Genomic DNA, 22,725 nt, shown 5'->3' with positions numbered 1-22,725 from the left:
ATTTTCAAAATTCACCACACAATTTCTGTTCTAAATACAATCCAGAGTAGTATTTCCCAGGAAGTTCATGAGACTTATGTAGAAATGTCTGTGTCCCCTTTATCTTTGCTTTCACTCTAGGAATGTAGTGAGTCACTTACACCGCAGTGATCAGCTTGTGTAAACATTGCAGCAGCAATAATAAATAACTCAAAAGATCACAGGGTACAATAAAAACTAGCTACATGCTGATGTTCATAACTATGACTCAAATGAGGATAGGACATGAAAGTACAAAAGTTAAAATCACCAAATTTGAATGGCCAAGAATAACAATCAATTACAAATATGTTTGCTATCATTCTATTAATAAAATTTTCTATTTGTTTATTCAATTAGTATATTTGGAGTTTTAGTCAACATTTGGTATAAGCCAATCATGGATTTGGTACTGGGCATATAACAAAAATTAGAAAAATCAACCATCTTTCCATTTACATAGACTAAGTTTGTAAGTATATGGGGATCTTGTGTATTCTCTAATTTAAAAAGGTAAAACAAAACACTATGAAAAATCTGAGTTCAACAAATATACCTCTTTAATAATTAAATGTAAATTTTAAAACCTTTATTTTTTAACGTGTATTGGTGTCTTCCACGAATGTCCCACGCTCACCTTGTGCCTGAGCAGGTAAGAAGAGGGTGTGTGATCCCCTGAGACTGCAGGTTGAGAGGGTTGTGAGCCAGCCTGTGGGATCTAGGAATCAGATGAAGGTCCTCTGGAAGAGAAGCCAGTGCTCTAAACACGGAGACATAAATGTAAAAGTTTAAGTTTATACAAATTTCTTTCTATTTTGTAAAATTAACACACACACACACACACACGCACACAGACACACACACAGACACACATACATACACACACAAACACACATACAGACACACACACAAACACACACACACACACACACACACACACACACACACACACTGCAGCATGGGCACTGGCAAAGGCTTGGTCAGAGGCATGGACATACTTCAAATGTAAGGAGTTACTGAAACTCTACTTTTCCCATTAGGTATCGGAGGCCAAAGAGGGAGAAAGAGGAAGGGAGGAAGGGAGGAAGGGAGGAAGGGACAGGGACAGATGGGAGGGAAGAGAGAAAGAGAAAAGGAGGAGGAGGAAGAAGAAGAAAGAAGAGGAGGAGGGGGGCAAAGCTGAAAGAGGAAAGCAACAGAGACAGAGGAGAAAGGAGAGGGAGAGGCGGAGGAAGAAGGAGAAGAGATTTGTGAAAGTCAGAGAACAACTTTTAGAAGTCAGTTTCTCCCTCTACCTTGGGGTTCCAGAGACGGTTCCTAATACCTTACATGCTGAACCATCAAGTGTGGCCCAGTCCTCTATCCCTCCATTATACTTCCCTGAACTGCCTTCCCACAAAAGGTAGAAAAGTGTTATTTGAAAGATTAATTATAATAACAAAATAAAACAAAAAGTAAATCTTAGAAACATTCAATAATAACATTTGTATTAGCTAAACTATACCATTCACAGGATATATTGTAATATTAAAAAAGACATTAAAAAAGATTTCATGAAGAGGATAATGATGTCTTTATTTTTCTGATAGTTTTTTCCATAAAGAACATGCCATTCTTTAATATTACAAACAATATTGTTACATATTCATAAAGAAATAGCTCAAACTTAGCTTTTAAATCAAGACAAAATCAAAGTGGAGCAATAATTCTACCTTACACAGGAACCTGTCTTGTTAGGGCTTTCTGACAGGGTGTGTTACATTTTTAACATCAATCAATTTAACATAAATACCTTATTTATATTTTAAAGGGCCTCAAAGTGTAGTACCTTTCTAAGTATACCTATACACTTTGCTGACAAAAATTCTTAAAATAGCTTTTACCCATTAAAGTCATAAGAGGATTACACAACCTAAATTAATGCCTGAACTGCAAAAAGCCATAACGAACTTAATATTATTGCTTTCCAAATGTAGACCAATTCTTAATAGAGTATTTTACAATAGGAAGTGCCTTAAGGGGTCAGTATAACAAAATTAAGATCAGTTTATATAGCCTACCAAAGGTCTGGTGGCAGCATAAAAATGTCCAGTGTAATTATTTGTGCTTTCATTAGCTCACACATCATTTTCTCTTCCAAGGTAACTTCATAATAAAGTGGACTGACAGATATCTACCTTTCAAAAGAAATTATATTATTTTCTCTATTATATAGAAGCCACTTATATTGGCCTCAGCCAAGCCATACTCAAGCTTGTTTAATCCAATTGGCCAACCTTTGTCTTCAGTTGTTTAATCTGAAATAAAGGATTGAGGTGAAGTAAGAAAAGATCATACTAAAGTAATATCCAGAGAGCACATTTTTCTAGAATGCACATTCTGATCACCACTGTTTAACTTTTGCCTCAATACATTGGAAGTCTCTAGTATCAGTGGGCATAGTATACGCAATTAAATATAAAATTATTTGTGCACATGAATTTTATATACAGTTATTTCATGTTGGAAGGTAAAAAAGGATATCTTGAGGTATCTCAGTGGCTAAAACCCTTTTGTAGTGGTGTTTAATATGAATTACAATGGTTTTTCAACTGAGGTAATACTGTCTCGAAGGAAGCCTGAAAGCTTGAGGTTTTGAGGTTGGAGGTAAGGCCTGGGATATAGAAGCTACCACTGATCAACTCCTTCTCACACGGACACTGGAAAAGTTGACTACTTTTCTCCAAGTCTGAAGATGTGTTATGGTATCTACTTGGAATTGGTTTTTGCCTTAAAAATGAAGTACACTTACTGATTCACAGTAAGGAGCTCCTCCAGCCTTGAAGACTATAGTTTTACACACTTTAGTAAAATAAACAATTGTTTTTAAGAGTGGACGTTTCCCAGTACATGATCTTTATCCCTCTGTGATTCTGTCTTGATGATAATGAGCAAAGAGGCAAAATTAATGCATCCCAACTAGCCTAGTTCAAGTAGTTGGTCGCATGGCTTCCCAAGGAAGCCCTATACTGTGCTTTAAGTTATAAAATGAATTAATTGGAAAAGGCACAGAGGTCAACCTACATAGACTAACTTCATTAGCACTATAATAACACTCCCTATAACACAGAAGGGAGGAATCAACACAGAGCATAAGGAAAGCAGTTCAAAATTACCAAGAAATAGCCTGTGTGCTGTTTTTTATTTTTCTGAATCTCTAATCATAAAATTTTATCATTTCAAAGTACTATTACTTAAGTAAATTGTACAAAGCATAACAGATGTTTGTCAAGGTCTGGCAGTTTGATTCTGTGATATTTTGAGATTTTTTTGGCTGCTTACTTGGGAATCAAATTCAGGACCCTGCATGTACTATATAAATATGTTACCATTATCTCACTATCCCCAATCTTGTCTTTAAGGTATTCTGAGATGGGCACATAAAATTTAAGCAAACATGTTATAATACTAGATAACATTTTATCCAGCTTATTATTATCAAAGACCCTCTTCAGATGTAAATGTTCAATCGCTGCACGACTTCTCCAGCATTATGGTGTGCCTCACAAGGATTACTTAATTTTAGGCATGGTTTTCTATTCTTGGAAGCTTTACTGCTCTCCAGTAAGAAGAAGAAATCCATATTGGAATGTTAGTGGTAGACCTCACTTACATAAATAATGGTGGTCGTGCATAATGCATAACCTGGTCGTGCTCAAAATACAATTCACCAGGAACAATATGTAAGTAGGAGACAGAATAAAATGCTAGCACATTAATACTCCCCAGAGATCACCATGCGCAGAACGTTGAACTGTATGACATCATGTTGCTAACAGGCTTCCTTGTTCTTCTCCACTTCAAAAAAAATCAATGGATGTAGTAAACCATATTATTATCATACTCGAGTTTGAATAGCTTAAGTTGGAATAAATATACTTAAATTAGTAGTCGTGTGCAAGCAACTACACAAACAACCTGTCCACAGTGCCAAGGACATAGTCACTGTAAAATCCACAGCCCTGCAAACTTCTCTAATGTTAGCCTGTCATCGTCCTTTGATTTATATCTCTGCACCGCTAGTTTAGGGTGCAACTCAGGGACTCTTTTACTCTTAAGGTTACAGTCAGTAGTGCTTGGGCACATTTTTAGTTGTCACACTGAGAGTGAAAATGTCTAGCAGATATCGTTATGATAACATTTTACAATAAACAAAAAAAAATAGAAAGCTTAGAAGCTGTAGATCAAAGATGCCCAAGGTTTGCAGGAGAGATCTTGCTGGAGATGTGCATGAATTGTAGCCAAGACATGGAGGGCACACATTTTGTCCGCCTCCAGCAATGGGCAGCTGGTAACGTCAGAAGCTGCTGCTATGGTACTAGCTCATTTCCCAAAGAATCCAGATCTCTACTTTTAGAGGACATCCCTTAACTTTTAGATGTTTGTAATTGTGGCAGAATAGAAAGGGAGAAATATATCTGGAAGTCAAATTTGTCTTTTATAATATCCTATGATATTTTTAATGTTAGATATTTTTGCTATTTCACACATGTGTAGAATTAAATATGACTATATATATATAATAATCTCAAACTTTCTTATATACTCCCAGCATGCTCTGCTCCAAATTTCAAGGTATTTGCTTCCCTATTTTGATTGATTGATTGACCGATTGATTTTTTATATGAATATAGCCTGTTAATGGTGACCGTGGATGTGGGAACATCCACCAGAGCATGGGAAACCAACAAGTGACCCATGTCCCCCATGTCTCCTTCCCCTTACAACCCCCGCCACACAACTAGCAACTCCTCAGAAAGTTGTGCTTGTATTGCAGTTTTGCTTTAAATCTACGTTTGTGGTTCTAACTGTGGCAGCATCCATTCATACATTCTCATACATTCCATTCACTAACGACATTAGCTGAACACCTGTCTGTGATTATGTGGGAACTCTTGAAGCTTTCCATTTTTCAGTGGTAATGAGCACATCTTTAACTGTGTACTTTTTTCGTTTATTAATTAATTTATTTATTTTACATCCAGATGATCGTAGAGCCCCCTTCTCCCAGTCCCACCCCCCAGAAACCCCTACTACCTCTCTTTCTCCTCAGAGAAGTGGAAGTCACCCTTGAAGTCACCTTTCCTAGGGACATAATGTAGTAAGTAGGACTAGGCTCACCCTCTCTCACTGAGGCCCCACCAGGCAGTCCAGTTATGAGAAGGTGATCCAATGGCAGGCAACAGAGTCACAGAGTCCCTGCCCCAATTGTTAGAGGACCCCCAGAAAGACAGAGCTGAACATCTGCTACAAATGTATAAGGGCCTAGGTCCAGCCCTGCCATGCTTTTTGGTTGATATATGGAATAGAATCGAAGATCCAGAAATAGACCTGTAGGCATGTATGCCTACGGACACTTGTATTTTGACAAAAAGGCCAAAATGATAAAAAAATAAAATAAAAAGAAAGCACCTTCAACAAATGGTGCTGGTCTAATTGGATATTTGCATGTAGAAGAATGCTGAAAGATCCATATTTATCACCCTGCAAAAAAACTCAAATCCAAGTAGATTAAGGACCTAAACTGTATATTCCTTACTAAGGTCCTAATAGTATATCGGGTTTTCATAGTCATGTATTTTGACTTGATTCATTCGTCTCTTTATTTTCATTTTTTAGCATCATTCCCTGTGGAAATGGGAACATTTCATTTATTAACTCATATTAACCCAGTCTCAGCGCTTTGAACATTAAAAATACTAATCTGCACAGCTTAGAGACTTCCTATTCAACAGTTAATACACTCTATTCCTTTTGTTCTTTTTTTCCAACTTTTTTTATAATTATCACCATTAAATTGATTATGTAAAGACTTAGGGATTTAAACATGTGCAACATGCCTTAGGTTGTATAAAAATAATTTAAATATGAGGATTTGGCATAGGCGTGTTATGCTGACCAGGGTATATTAGGGGCTCTTTGGAAACTTGTGTCTAAAAACTCACATAATTCTTGCAACAGTTCTTGGAAGTCACTTTCATTTGGTAAGTGAACAAACTAAGTTACAGACCAGAGAACGGCTTGGCAAGTATTACATCATTTAGGACTCTTGGAACTAGCGCTTAAAGCCTGGACATTTTTGGGAAAGCATTTTCTTTCTCTCTCTCTCTCTCTCTTTCTTTCTTTCTTTCTTTCTTTCTTTCTTTCTTTCTTTCTTTCTTTCTTTCTTTCTTTCTTACTTCCTTTTTCTTTTTTCTTTTATAGGTATGTCCCCAGCTTTATTTGACATTCTTCTTGGAATGCAGGCTGTTGTTGATGTGGCCGCACTTTTTTTTTATTGGATTTTTTTTATTTACATTTCAAATGTTATAACCTTTCCTGGTTTCCCGGCCATAAACCTTATCTCCTCCCTCTCCCCTTCTTCTGTAAGGATGTTCCCCTTCCACAACCACTCTCCCTTCCCGCTTCCCCCCCCCCATATTCCCCTACAACGGGGGTCTAGCCTTGGCAGGACCAAGGGCTTCTCCTTCCATTGGTGCCCAACAAGGCCGCCCTATGCAACATATGAGGCTGGAGCCATGGGTTAGTCCATGTATAATCTGCCGTTCTCTGTTCAATGGTTTGCTGCTAGCATTCACCTCTGTATTTGACATGCTCTGGCCCCGCCGCATGAATAGCACTTGCGGCAGATCATCTTGTCACAGTTGTACTTCTGGGCAAGCTGATGAAGGGATGGCTTGATGATGCCACCGCGCAGTCGCAGCACCAGATGCAAGGTGGACTCTTTCTGGATGTTGCTGTCAGACAGAGTGCGGCCATCCTCCTGCCGTTTGCCAGAGAATATCAGCCTCTGCTGGTCAGGTGGGATGCCTTCCTTGTCTTGGATCTTGGCCTTCACTTTCTCAATGGTGTCTCTGGGCTCGACCTCAAGAGTGATGGTCTTGCCCGTCAGTCTTCACGAAGAACTGCACGTTGGCATCTGCCTCTTGGCCGCTCTTTGAAGAGGAAGAGGACAGCGGAACCGGAAACCGCCTAGTCTCCTCTCAGGAGGCCTGCGCACTCGGAAAAGCATGTTCATTTCTACCATGCTGTAAAGTGTAAGTGAGCAAATGCGCTGAGATTCAGTAAAGCTTGGAGGACATATGGGAGAAAAATACTCATCTTTTGTTGTTGTTTATCACTTTTTATAATCTCCGTTAGAGAGATTCTTCAGGTGCACACACACGCATGCACACACACACACACACACACACACACACACACACACTATACTATTCATATGGAGTCAGCAATTAAGTTTACATGTTATGTAACACAGCCCCTGTCTAGGGTTTGTAGTACAAATTACAGCACTCTTTTTCTCTCAGGTTATACTAGCAGCCCTGTCATCCTGTGATGGCGAGAATTAGGTTACGTAGTTTTGTCTTCCTCGCTCTCTTCTGAACAATTAACCCAATTTATACAGCTTTTAAATTTAATATACAATCTTTAAATTTAATAAAATCACCAGTGGCGATGGTTATTTAGCCCCGTCCAGATTGCCAAACCTTTTGCACATTTGCAAATGTTAACAATAAAGTTGGTCTACTTGGAATTTCTTTTTTCAGTAAAGGAAAATGTAAACTTGAAAAGGCTTTAGAAATAAGATTTTAGGATGAATTATTTTACTCAATTTAGAAAATCCCAGTTAGCGACAGCAGGATTTTCTATTAATACAGCAGAAAAAAGATTTATTTGTGAATTACGATTTATTCCCCAGCAATTAGAGGAAAGAATTTAGTTTTTAAAGAAAAGAGGTTTCTTTTCTTTTCCTCTTTTTTTTTACAGTAAAATGGACTCATTGCATTAGTCATCTGCAGTGTGAAGAAACTAATAATTGTTTTTATGCTATTCAAGCCACTTAATTTAGTAAACCTATAATTGAAAAGTGAATTTTGCAATAAAACAGTATAACTCAGTCTATGTTGCTATGGGAAAGCAAAGTGCTTCCTCCTACTTTAGTTTATTAATTTTCAAATAATGCTCAAGGGCTTGTTATGATAGTCCTTTACAAGGTAGTAAATACGTAGTTATCCAGACTGTCTGGGTTGAAAACTAATTACCATTGGAAACTGAAGCATTAAGGCTAGTTATTTCTGCAAATCAAACAACTTGAAATACTATTTTCACAATAAATCTGCTACACAACCATACAGAAATAACCTCACAATGAAAGCCCTTATCTAAAATAACCCTTTCCTTGCCCCCTCTTGTAAACAATGCACTGCTAATGCTAAAATGTGGTATCAGGAAAGGAAGTTAAAGGAAGGTAGTCAAAGGAGCAACCTGAAAGAACAAAAGAAATTTAATATACATCTCTATAAATAATCAAACATTTTTGTGATGAGGGATATAAAAAATACAGCCATATCTGCAGGAAATAGTAGTTTGTAAACCAGAAAATGTATTCAAGACTGAATGGGCCAGGTCTCCTCTTTCCTTCCTTGTTTCTCTTTCTTCTGTTTTTGCACCCCATTTTTGCATCATATTTCCAGTGGTATGCTTGAGGAAGCCACAATTTAAAATTAATGTTAATGCTAAAAATTATGTAACATCTAGAATCATCCCTGTTGGGTCCTGGGAGCCTCATGTTTCCCTGGGGTCTGGTGGAGGGGAATTGCAACCCCATTGGAAGAGCAACATCGGCTGGCCTGACTTCTCAGTTCTCCCAAAGTCTAGACCACCAATCAAGGAGTGTATCTGGAGGGAAGCATGGCTCCAGATACATTTGTAGCAGAGGATGGCCTTGCCTGACAGCAACAGGAGGGGAGGCCCTTGGTCCTGGGTAAGTTTGATGCTGGAGGGGGATGCTGGACTGATGGGCAGGAGAGTGTGGGTTGGTAGGGGAACATTCTCATACAGGCAAAGGGGAGGGGGAGGGGGAATAGGGGAAAGGGGGTTCATGTAGGGGTAAGTGGGAAGTGGGCTCTCATTTGAGATGTAAATGATTGGAATGATTAATAAAAAACAAAAAAATTAAGAATTACATGACAGGAAAGACAAGTTTTACTGTTCACAAAGTGAAGAAAGAAGCACAAGAAATTTCAAATGTTTATTCAGACTTTAACATGGTCAAATGAAAATTGACTGTAAAGTCATTAGATGGGCATTTTGTAAAGACAAACAGAATAATTACACGCCTTATAGTGAAAAATAATATTTTTGTAAATATACCAAATACTAAATTTCTAAATGTATTATAGAAGTGTACTAACTCCTCGGGGCATCAGTTGGAAAGCTTAGGTAGATACCAAGACACCACTTCCCACATATCGAGTAGAGATGGTCTGTCAGGATGTAGGAAGATCAAGGAGACAAAACGCTTGTTTTAGAAAAGTAAAAGCTACAGTTAAATAACTGTAAAAATCTAGCCAAACTGCTTAGTCATGTGAAAGGAAAGTGTGAATCGATGTAAAACGTCCCATAGCAAATACAATTTCCTATGTATTTGACTTCCTGCTCGAAGACAGTGGGATTTGAGCATAAAGAGCCATCCCATGAAATAAATACATGGTAAAAGCTTGCAATGAAGTATAGTCTGTCAGCTTGTACATTCTTACAAATGAGAGGTTTTTTTTGTTAAGGGATTGTAATTTAATTACATCATTTTTCCCTTTCCTTTCTTCTCTCCAGATCTTCCCATAGATCTGTCCTAACTTATCCTTCAAATTCATTTACTCTTTTTTCATCAACAGTTATTACATTCTTATGTGTGTGTACTTATAAATACACACACATATATGTGTATATAATGTATATATGATGTATATAATGTAAATATATGTAGTATATAAATGTATATATGTGTGTATCTCCTTAATATCACCGCTTGAATTTATGTAATGTTACTTGTGTATGTGTTCCAGAGCTAACCATTTATCAGTGGACAACAAATCAGAATTCTCATGCTTGGGGAAGAACCACTTCTCCTCTCTCAGTTTCACCCAGTTGCCTGAATAGAACTGAATAGAACTGAGGCCTCACGTGCTTTTTTCCCTTGTCCAGTGTGACATATTGGTTGATGTCTTCCTTGCTTATTTGCCCTTATACTGACAGATAAACATAATATTTTCCCCTCATTAGACAAACTTCTCTTGTTTGAAACAAACTCTACTACATAAAACCATACTCAATCAAAATGAAGAGTTGTGAAGCTCAGTCCATTAGCTACGTCTACAAAACAACCCTGTACCCAAGGCTCAGGGAACACTGTGAAAAAGTGCTTTGGGGGATTCTAAGAGCCAGAGGAACAGAGGCTTTGCTGTGAAACTATGTCTTCTGGTAGCATAAGGCTCTATGCCCTTTATATCTCGCCAATGTGACCACACAAGCATAGCGTACATGAGGTTGTCCATCTGTATAGATTTTTCATATTTCAGTACTCTGTATTCCTATAATTCCATTTATGCTGAGACATATTTTCGTTAAGAATTTTTTTTATTTTTCAAGACACGGTTTTAAACCTTAGGTGGTGGTCGTTATAATACAGGACATAAAGCAGGAAGTTAGAAAGAATGACTTGCTGGAATGGACAAAAATGGAAGGCCATCATGTCACCATATACAATACCTTGTCACACAGCTAGGACACAGTCGTAGAGCTTGTGTAGAGTGACTTTTCAGTGTAGTTTCTGTCTTTTCACTCTCTCCCTCATACACAATACTCAGGAATGTGATATTAGTACCAAGAGCATGAGAAGTAAAGTACTGTCTCAGTCGCTGGAGCCTGTAAAAATATCAGAGCAAATAACCAGAGCATGAGTAATAATAACAGGAACGTTTATTGAGCCACTGTGGTGCTGCTATTTAAAAATGCATACATTTTTCCATCCTGCCATGTATCTGTTTTATTTTTAACTGTGTGACTACTATTACTTTACATTCAATATGTTCTGCCATTTACTGACTTTGAGATCCGAGTCCAGAGGACCTCTCTACGAAGATACTGCCACAACCAGCACAGAAACTACTCATTTCACACCTCAGGTGATGAGACAAGGAAGACTCAAGGAAGAAGAGAAGGAAGAGGGAGTTGAAAATCCACTCTACTGAAAATATAACTTTTTTATCTTTAAGTATCGATTTTAAAAAGTAGAAGGTTTTTATCCAGCTATAGTTTTGCCTAATTTTAACTAAGTTTAATTACTTTCCACACAAATTTCCTCATTGTGAACCTAGATTTTAAATCACTACTATAGTCACCAAAATGACCTTAATAATCAGAGTATCTCTCTTGTGAATGTTTCTAAATAAAGCTGTTGCAATTTTCCAGTCCAATTTATATAAAAAGGAACTGATCTAGGCCAAAAAAAAATACTTTTTGCTGTTATTTTTCTGACATGAAATACGGAATCCTCCTTACCATTTGAGAGTGATTCTTACTTGACAAATTATGAAATGCCATTCACAATACATTGGAAACATAACATACACTGGTTATTGGGTCGCAGGATGAGGTCACATAGTATGAGACGACCATTTTGTATAGTGGAGTAGGTGAATAGGCGTCACGTGTCGTTTTTCTTGAGGCACAATCATATTTAAAAACTGGAGAGCAGATTTTAAGTCTTCATGGGGATGTGAAGAAAGTAGATAGCTTAAATGAAAAGCATTTCAAAGCCTGTATGAGTGTAGAAAACAGACCCATTTAGGGAAAACAGACCCATTCCGATTCTTGACATACAGGTGCACACCAGTGGAGAAAAAGAACAGCTCCTTTCCAGAGCTGTCTGTTTAGATTTGCTACTTCATTAGTAGTAAATGTATTTAGTTGGTCATGGGGATTGAAATTCCCCCATTCTGTCTCATTTTGTCTTATATACCCTCATTTTGGGTTATATATGCTATGACTGTTGCTTGTTTGGGAAATGAAGACATTCTCTCTTTATTGATGTCTAGTAAAGAAAGGAAGCTTGAAGTTTGTTTTGAGATCATTATAGGAGTGCATGACCTCCTTCTTCAGTTTAATCTTTCCATGTTTTCCCTTGTACTTCAAATTCATGGCCTCTTTTTTTTTCATTAATTGTTATAGACAAACTTTTAAGCATGACTGTGCTACCAGAAATTATCTAAAATATTCCCCAAATGCCTTTCCTTGCAAAACCTATTGTTTCTTAATCGTACAGTTAACTGTCACTCTATAAAAATTCAAAGAGTAGTCAGAAGTTTTCAAAATTCTACGTTATCTAATGTAAAACTAAGCCCGTGTACGTTCTCAAGTCAGCAAATACCTTTAAAAGATAAACTGTTGTAAAATTGCACTGTCTCTGTGAGGACCCCCGCTAAGGAGCAGTTTCCCCAGACCCAGACTGTCCCAGGACTTTCTCTGCTTTTCAGAGAAATGCTGCAGTGACTGGGCAAGCTCCTTAAAGTCCTGTTGCTCCGTGTCTTCTCATCTGTAGAGTGAGGATAACGTGGATGCGTGCACCAATGTATCGCAAAGCTCAAAATTAGTTAATATTAATAGTTAATTATTATGTAAGAATAAAATTTGAAAACAGAAATTGTTTGAAAGCATGTGAGAAGCTTCTATCAAAAACATCCTGAGTCATACGATGTAACTGAGTTTTTCTATGTACAATCTGTGTTGATCAAAATTTCTGAGACCCCCATAAAAAGAACAATAAAGTAAAAGAAATAGGGTGTGAGTTCAATGGTCGCCCATCTCTTCCTTGCTATTAAACTCCTCATCAGAAACTTTCATAAGAGTTTGATTATTGTTAAGTCAAGAGACATATTTTACATAAATGCTATTGTTCTTCTATTTTAATGAATAAAAAAATGTGCCCTGAAGTATACTGAAATGTATTTTATGTTTATATATTACTGAAAATTATCAAAAATACCTCCATAAAACCCATTTGGACAAGCAATTTTATACGAGCCTATGGAAGAATTCTTTTCTACAAAAGAAGAACTTTTGAATAGCAGGACAGCCCTTATTAAGTATGGACCTCGAACAAGATCCCATAGATGCATTTCCGTAGCTGAAAATGACATACAATGGCCAGATCCAGATCCAATACAATTTGCACTCTCCTTGGAGGTTTATAGCTGGTGCCTACTCATGATCTCACACTCCCCTTGCCTGCCCTTTCCTTCCCAGTCAAGCCACACTGTGATCTGCTCTGGCATGTCTTAGAAGCTCCGGCCTTTATGTCTGTATCCAACCCTCCTTTTCCTCATAAACCCATCCCCTGATAAACATCCAGATGTAAATGTGGCCCAGGTAGTCATCAGAAATTAGCTCTCAGAAGTAGGTATTAAGTGCTGAACACACGGTGGTGATAAGTTACTTGGGGTTTAATTTCTAAGCTTGTAACTATTTCTAAGCAGTAATTTTCATCTTATATGAAAAGGTGCCCTCTCCCACGTGGGTATATTGACATTCAGCATTCTAAATTTAAGATTATTATTTTTTTAACCATCCAGGGAATCTGTCTCACTTTACATTTGCACATGGCAGATAGTAGGAAATTGAAAGATATATGTATATTCATTTACAGCTACAGAATGGTATTTAGACTAAATTCACCATTACTCATAATTACTTAAATGTTTAGAGCAACAATAGCCTGATATATTTTCCTTGGATCATTCTTATTCCCACAAGCTTCCCCTACAATAGTGACCCAATTAGCTTATACCAGCTGATTGTGGTCAGCCATTGAGTTAGGCAACCATTCAACAAATGGATACAAAGCACATTTTGTGTTGGAAGAGTGACATTCCTGAAAGAAGAGTCTTCCAAGAACAGGACCCATTTTTATGCTCTCCATATTTAAAATCTGTACCCTCTAAAAGAAAAGTCACCTCTAAATAAATATGGTGCTGTGTGGTAGGTGACAGAGTGGGCTTGGAAAACACACAGACAACTTACATGTTGAATATGTCACCTATTCTGTTTACACAGAGTGAGAAACATTCTTGAAGGCAGAAGAAGGCAATGAAAGAGAAGAGGATGAGAAGGAAAAAGAGAAGGGGAGGAGAGGAGAAAGAGGAGGGAGGAAAAAACTAGAGAAAAGAAAATATGCAAGTTCAGGGAGATGAAATTATATATTTTACAAATATAAATAATTATGGCTAATAGATATGAAAAGGAGACTAATAGTGATGATTACAGTGTGCAGTCAGATCATGCAGGATCTTGAAAATCTTATAAAGTTTGTGCTTCATTCTAGTAATAACAGGGCTCACTGGAAGGCTGGATGCAAGGAGATGTGATCATGTTGCTGTTTTACAAAACTCATTCGGGGCCCCACAGCAGCTCTCTGCTCCCAGACCCGGTGAGAGAGAAACCCAACCGCCTGGTCAGGTGGGCACTCCTGAGGCTGCAGAGCGGAAGAGACCACCAACACTGCTCACCCCTGCCCACATCCCTGGCCCAAGAGGAAACTGTATAAGGCCTCTGGGCTCCCGTGGGGGAGGGCCCAGGAGCGGCAGGACCCCGCCGGACCCTGAAGGAAACAGACCGGATAAACAGTTCTCTGCACCCAAATCCTGTGGGAGGGAGAGCTAAACCTTCAGAGAGGCGGACAAGCCTGGGAAACCAGAAGAGACTGCTCCCTGCACACACATCTCGGACGCCAGAGGAAAAAGCCAAAGACCATCTGGAACCCTGGTGCACTGAAGCTCCCGGAAGGGGCAGCACAGGTCTTCCTGGTTGCTGCCGCTGCAGAGAGCCCGTGGGCAGCACCCCACGAGCGAACTTGAGCCTCGGGACCACAGGTAAGACCAACTTTTCTGCTGCAAGAAAGCTGCCTGGTGAACTCAAGACACAGGCCCACAGGAACAGCTGAAGACCTGTAGAGAGGAAAAACCACACGCCCGAAAGCAGAACACTCTGTCCCCATAACTGACTGAAAGAGAGGAAAACAGGTCTACAGCACTCCTGACACACAGGCTTATAGGACAGTCTAGCCACTGTCAGAAACAGCAGAACAAAGTAACACTAGAGATAATCTGATGGCGAGAGGCAAGCGCAGGAACCCAAGCAACAGAAACCAAGACTACATGCCATCATCGGAGCCCAATTCTCCCACCAAAACAAACATGGAATATCCAAACACACCAGAAAAGCAAGATCTAGTTTCAAAATCATATTTGATCATGATGCTGGAGGACTTCAAGAAAGACATGAACACACTTAGGGAAGCACAGGAAAACATTAATAAACAAGTAAAAGCCTACAGAGAGGAATCGCAAAAATCCCTGAAAGAATTCCAGGAAAACACAATCAAACAGTTGAAGGAATTAAAAATGGAAATAGAAGCAATCAAGAAAGAACACATGGAAACAACCCTGGATATAGAAAACCAAAAGAAGAGACAAGGAGCTGTAGATACAAGCTTCACCAACAGAATACAAGAGATGGAAGAGAGAATCTCAGGAGCAGAAGATTCCATAGAAATCATTGACTCAACTGTCAAAGATAATGTAAAGCGGAAAAAGCTACTGGTCCAAAACATACAGGAAATCCAGGACTCAATGAGAAGATCAAACCTAAGGATAATAGGTATAGAAGAGAGTGAAGACTCCCAGCTCAAAGGACCAGTAAATATCTTCAACAAAATCATAGAAGAAAACTTCCCTAACCTAAAAAAAGAGATACCCATAGACATACAAGAAGCCTACAGAACTCCAGATAGATTGGACCAGAAAAGAAACACCTCCCGTCACATAATTGTCAAAACACCAAATGCACAAAATAAAGAAAGAATATTAAAAGCAGTAAGGGAAAAAGGTCAAGTAACATATAAAGGCAGACCTATCAGAATCACACCAGACTTCTCGCCAGAAACTATGAAGGCCAGAAGATCCTGGACTGATGTCATACAGACCCTAAGAGAACACAAATGCCAACCCAATTTACTGTATCCAGCAAAACTCTCAATTAACATTGATGGAGAAACCAAGATATTCCATGACAAAACCAAATTTACACAATATCTTTCTACAAATCCAGCACTACAAAGGATAATAAATGGTAAAGCCCAACATAAGGAGGCAAGCTATACCCTAGAAGAAGCAAGAAACTAATCGTCTTGGCAACAAAACAAAGAGAATGAAAGCACACAAACATAACCTCACATCCAAATATGAATATAACGGGAAGCAATAATCACTATTCCTTAATATCTCTCAATATCAATGGCCTCAACTCCCCAATAAAAAGACATAGATTAACAAACTGGATACGCAACGAGGACCCTGCATTCTGCTGCCTACAGGAAACACACCTCAGAGACAAAGACAGACACTACCTCAGAGTGAAAGGCTTGAAAACAACTTTCCAAGCAAATGGTCAGAAGAAGCAAGCTGGAGTAGCCATTCTAATATCAAATAAAATCAATTTCCAACTAAAAGTCATCAAAAAAGATAAGGAAGGACACTTCATATTCATCAAAGGAAAAATCCACCAAGATGAACTCTCAATCCTAAATATATATGCCCCAAATACAAGGGTACCTACATACGTAAAAGAAACCTTACTAAAGCTCAAAACACACATTGCACCTCACACAATAATAGTGGGAGATTTCAACACCCCACTCTCATCAATGGACAGATCATGGAAACAGGAATTAAACAGTGATGTCGACAGACTAAGAGAAGTCATGAGCCAAATGGACTTAACGGATATTTATAGAACATTCTATCCTAAAGCAAAAGGATATACCTTCTTCTCAGCTCCTCATGGTACTTTCTCCAAAATTGACCATATAATTGGTCAAAAAACGGGCCTCAACAGGTACAGAAAGATAGAAATAATCCCATGCGTGCTATCGGACCACCACGGCCTAAAACTGGACTTCATTAACAATAAGGGAAGAATGCCCACATATACGTGGAAATTGAACAATGCTCTACTCAATGATAACCTGGTCAAGGAAGAAATAAAGAAAGAAATTAAAAACTTTTTAGAATTTAATGAAAATGAAGATACAACATACTCAAACTTATGGGACACAATGAAAGCTGTGCTAAGAGGAAAACTCATAGCGCTGAGTGCCTGCAGAAAGAAACAGGAAAGAGCATATGTCAGCAGCTTGACAGCACACCTAAAAGCTCTAGAACAAAAAGAAGCAAATACACCCAGGAGGAGTAGAAGGCAGGAAATAATCAAACTCAGAGCTGAAATCAACCAAGTAGAAACAAAGAGGACCATAGAAAGAATCAACAGAACCAAAAGTTGGTTCTTTGAGAAAATCAACAAGATAGATAAACCCTTAGCCAGACTAACGAGAGGACACAGAGAGTGTGTCCAAATTAACAAAATCAGAAATGAAAAGGGAGACATAACTACAGATTCGGAGGAAATTCAAAAAATCATCAGATCTTACTATAAAAACCTATATTCAACAAAATTTGAAAATCTTCAGGAAATGGACAATTTCCTAGACAGATACCAGGTATCGAAGTTAAATCAGGAACAGATAAACCAGTTAAACAACCCCATAACTCCTAAGGAAATAGAAGCAGTCATTAAAGGTCTCCCAACCAAAAAGAGCCCAGGTCCAGACGGGTTTAGTGCAGAATTCTATCAAACCTTCATAGAAGACCTCATACCAATATTATCCAAACTATTCCACAAAATTGAAACAGATGGAGCCCTACCGAATTCCTTCTACGAAGCCGCAATTACTCTTATACCTAAACCACACAAAGACACAACAAAGAAAGAGAACTTCAGACCAATTTCCCTTATGAATATCGACGCAAAAATACTCAATAAAATTCTGGCAAACCGAATTCAAGAGCACATCAAAACAATCATCCATCATGATCAAGTAGGCTTCATCCCAGGCATGCAGGGATGGTTTAATATACGGAAAACCATCAACGTGATCCATTATATAAACAAACTGAAAGAACAGAACCACATGATCATTTCATTAGATGCTGAGAAAGCATTTGACAAAATTCAACACCCCTTCATGATAAAAGTCCTGGAAAGAATAGGAATTCAAGGCCCATACCTAAACATAGTAAAAGCCATATACAGCAAACCAGTTGCTAACATTAAACTAAATGGAGAGAAACTTGAAGCAATCCCACTAAAATCAGGGACTAGACAAGGCTGCCCACTCTCTCCCTACTTATTCAATATAGTTCTTGAAGTTCTAGCCAGAGCAATCAGACAACAAAAGGAGATCAAAGGGATACAGATCGGAAAAGAAGAGGTCAAAATATCACTATTTGCAGATGACATGATAGTATATTTAAGTGATCCCAAAAGTTCCACCAGAGAACTACTAAAGCTGATAAACAACTTCAGCAAAGTGGCTGGGTATAAAATTAACTCAAATAAATCAGTTGCCTTCCTCTATACAAAAGAGAAACAAGCCGAGAAAGAAATTAGGGAAACGACACCCTTCATAATAGACCCAAATAATATAAAGTACCTCGGTGTGACTTTAACCAAGCAAGTAAAAGATCTGTACAATAAGAACTTCAAGACACTGAGGAAAGAAATTGAAGAAGACCTCAGAAGATGGAAAGATCTCCCATGCTCATGGATTGGCAGGATTAATATAGTAAAAATGGCCATTTTACCAAAAGCAATCTACAGATTCAATGCAATCCACATCAAAATACCAATCCAATTCTTCAAAGAGTTAGACAGAACAATTTGCAAATTCATCTGGAATAACAAAAAACCCAGGATAGCTAAAGCTATCCTCATCAATAAAAGGACTTCAGGGGGAATCACTATCCCTGAACTCAAGCAGTATTACAGAGCAATAGTGATAAAAACTGCATGGTATTGGTACAGAGACAGACAGATAGACCAATGGAATAGAATTGAAGACCCAGAAATGAACCCACACACCTATGGTCACTTGATTTTTGACAAAGGAGCCAAAACCATCAAATGGAAAAAAGATAGCATTTTCAGCAAATGGTGCTGGTTCAACTGGAGGGCAACATGTAGAAGAATGCAGATCGATCCATCCTTATCACCCTGTACAAAGCTTAAGTCCAAGTGGATCAAGGACCTCCACATCAAACCAGACACACTCAAACTAATAGAAGAAAAACTAGGGAAGCATCTGGAACACATGGGCACTGGAAAAAATTTCCTGAACAAAACACCAATGGCTTATGCTCTAAGATCAAGAATCGACAAATGGGATCTCATAAAACTGCAAAGCTTCTGTAAGGCAAAGGACACTGTGGTTAGGACAAAACGGCAACCAACAGATTGGGAAAAGATCTTTACCAATCCTACATCAGATAGAGAGGCCTTATATCCAAAATATACAAAGAACTCAAGAAGTTAGACCGCAGGGAAACAAATAACCCTATTAAAAAATGGGGTTCAGAGCTAAACAAAGAATTCACAGCTGAGGAATGCCGAATGGCTGAGAAACACCTAAAGAAATGTTCAACATCTTTAGTCATAAGGGAAATGCAAATCAAAACAACCCTGAGATTTCACCTCACACCAGTGGGATTGGCTAAGATCAAAAACTCAGGTGACAGCAGATGCTGGCAAGGATGTGGAGAAAGAGGAACACTCCTCCATTGTTGGTGGGATTGCAGACTGGTAAAACCATTCTGGAAATCAGTCTGGAGGTTCCTCAGAAAATTGGACATTGAACTGCCTGAGGATCCAGCTATACCTCTCTTGGGCATATACCCAAAAGATGCCTCAACATATAAAAGAGACACGTGCTCCACTATGTTCATCGCAGCCTTATTTATAATAGCCAGAAACTGGAAAGAACCCAGATGCCCTTCAACAGAGGAATGGATACAGAAAATGTGGTACATCTACACAATGGAATATTACTCAGCTATCAAAAACAACGAGTTTATGAAATTCGTAGGCAAATGGTTGGAACTGGAAAATATCATCCTGAGTGAGCTAACCCAATCACAGAAAGACATACATGGTATGCACTCATTGATAAGTGGCTATTAGCCCAAATGCTTGAATTACCCTAGATCCCTAGAACAAACGAAACTCAAGACGGATGATCAAAATGTGAATGCTTCACTCCTTCTTTAAATGAGGAAAAAGAATACCCTTGGCAGGGAAGGGAGAGGCAAAGATTAAAACAGAGACTGAAGGAACACCCATTCAGAGCCTGCCCCACATGTGGCCCATACATATACAGCCACCCAATTAGACAAGATGGATGAAGCAAAGAAGTGCAGACCGACAGGAGCCGGATGTAGATCGCTCCTGAGAGACACAGCCAGAATACAGCAAATATAGAGGCGAATGCCAGCAGCAAACCACTGAACTGAGTATAGGTCCCCTATTGAAGGAATCAGAGAAAGAACTGGAAGAGCTTGAAGGGACTCGAGACCCCAAAAGTACAACAATGCCAAGCAACCAGAGCTTCCAGGGACTAAGCCACTACCTAAAGACTATACATGGACTGACCCTGGACTCTGACCCCATAGGTAGCAATGAATATCCTAGTAAGAGCACCAGTGGAAGGGGAAGCCCTGGGTCCTGCTAAGACTGAACCCCCAGTGAACTAGTCTATGGGGGGAGGGCGGCAATGGGGGGAGGGTTGGGAGGGGAACACCCATAAGGAAGGGGAGGGAGGAGGGGGATGTTTGCCCGGAAACCGGGAAAGGGAATAACACTCGAAATGTATATAAGAAATACTCAAGTTAATAAAAAAAAACAAAAAAAAAAAAACTCATTCGGATATAAACCTTGAATTTATATTAGAAGAGCCGTGTCATGAGAAAAGAAGAAGATAATTATGGTCTTTTTGAAGGGAATGGCGAGAATTTTGAAACTATCAAGAACTAGAAGAAATTAGAAACAGAATTTTACTTTGGAACGTGGACTGGGTGTTTAACTATAGTCGATGAGAGGAGAGGGAGAAGGAAGGTAAGTCCTGGACAGCTGCATTCAACGTGTGAGTATCTGATAATCTCTTCAAAGAAAGCTAATAAGAAAAAAATAAACAAGCAAACTAATCCCAACCTGGCTTGGGTCTTGGGGGGGAAGGAATGAATAAGCCTACTGCGGTCTTAGGAAAGCTGACTTTAAGGTAGGGTTGGGATAACTCAAAAAAGAGAAATGTGTATGCTTTTGTAGAACATTATTGGAAAGAAGTCAGCTGTATAAATAGTTGTGTGTAGTGTTGACATGTAGGGAATCAATTATACAATGGACACAAGGTGGAAGATATGAGATGAGGGTAAATATTAGAGGAGAGACATTTGAGGTGTGTGGAAAGCAAAGAAACGCTGAAGCATATGATAGAAACCAGAAACGTACATAAAGACAAGTGAAGGCAAGTGAGAAGTGCTAAACAACACTAAAAGATACATAAATATAACCCAAGTAGGGGAAACAGTGGAGAAAGGCCAGGTGTCCTGGTGCAAGCCTTGAACCCCAGCATCCAGGAGGCTGAAGCAGGCAGGTCTCTGAGCTCACGGCCAGTCTGATCTATAGAGCAAGTTCCACAACAGCCAGGGATACACAGAGAAATCCTGTCTACAAAACTGAAAGATAACAAAAACCAGCAACAGAAAGGAAAACAAGAATCTGCAGAGCACAACTTTATTCGCACATAGCACATTCATATTCATTTTTCCCACAGACTAAATACACTTTTAATCATAGCTGCACTCCTCATAGACACCCACACACATTCACAGACACCACACAGAGCTCTATAAACCAGTAGTCATAACAATGCCATATATAGAAATTCTCACTTATCAAGTTCAACCTTGGGTATCTGCCTGCACAGTAATTACTTATGCAGAGAAGTCTACGGATTTGAAACGAGAACACTTTGGTTTATGATTTAAACAAGAACACGGCTCAGTTCTCCATCTTATAAATGGGCACATTAATACTAGCATCGAGAAGTCTCGAGATTTAATTGCTGCTTATAAAGTGATTTGGGAGCTGAGGATGAAAGGTGTTATGTAATGTTATTGCTGTAGCTGGGACTGGTGAGCTACCGTAAGCATTGGAGTATTGCAACAGTTGAAACTACAGCGTGATCTGGGATGATAAAACGTAAGATATTATTAGATGACTTAGAAGGAGCAAGACTGTGACTACAATTTCTTTCTAGACCTATATATTTTATCTTTCAGATACTCATTCAGTTTTACACCTTATTTCTCACAGAGACTCCTCTCACATTTTTTTTGCGTTGCCTTAGCGTTCCAGAACACTGTGGCTTAAAGAAGCCATGGGAATCTTCTCATACATTCTTTTTTTAAAGCTAACAGATGATGAGATTGAACTCCCAGCTTCTGTTTTCATTGTCTGAAAAAATTACCTGGTTAGAATTCAAAATCAACTGTTAAGACTGTCCTAGTTTCTCCAGTAGAGGAGAGGAAACAATAAAATCAATCCTAAAGAGGGCAAATGTATTAACAATTTACAATGGGATTAAAATGGGAGCTGGAGAGATGGATTAGTGGTTAAGAGCCCTGGTTGTTCTTCCAAAGGACCTGAGTTCAATTCCCAGCAACCCCATGGCATCTCACAACTGTCTATAACTTCAGTTCAGGGATCTGACAGGCTCCTGCCAATGCACATGAATTAAAAGAAGAGAAAAGAAAATATGGTAAAATAGAATAAAATAAAATAAATTATTATAAAAAGCTAGGCAGTGGTGGTGTATTCCTTTAATCCCAGCAACAGGGAGGAAGAGGCATGCAAATTTCTGTGAGTTGAAGGACAGCCTGGCCCACA

At 38.7% G+C, this 22,725-nt stretch overlaps 1 pseudogene; it reads right to left on the bottom strand.

Annotated features, from left to right (window-relative positions):
* Positions 1-651: 651 nt before the first annotated feature.
* On the bottom strand, positions 652-7,084 carry LOC120097190 (uncharacterized; annotated as a pseudogene).
* Positions 7,085-22,725: the final 15,641 nt, after the last annotated feature.

This window comes from Rattus norvegicus, chromosome 15, assembly GCF_036323735.1.
Source record: "Rattus norvegicus strain BN/NHsdMcwi chromosome 15, GRCr8, whole genome shotgun sequence".
NCBI classification, from domain to species: domain Eukaryota; kingdom Metazoa; phylum Chordata; class Mammalia; order Rodentia; family Muridae; genus Rattus; species Rattus norvegicus.
The sequence above is the reverse complement of the archived record's forward strand: the minus strand, read 5'-3'. Positions and strand labels throughout refer to the sequence as shown.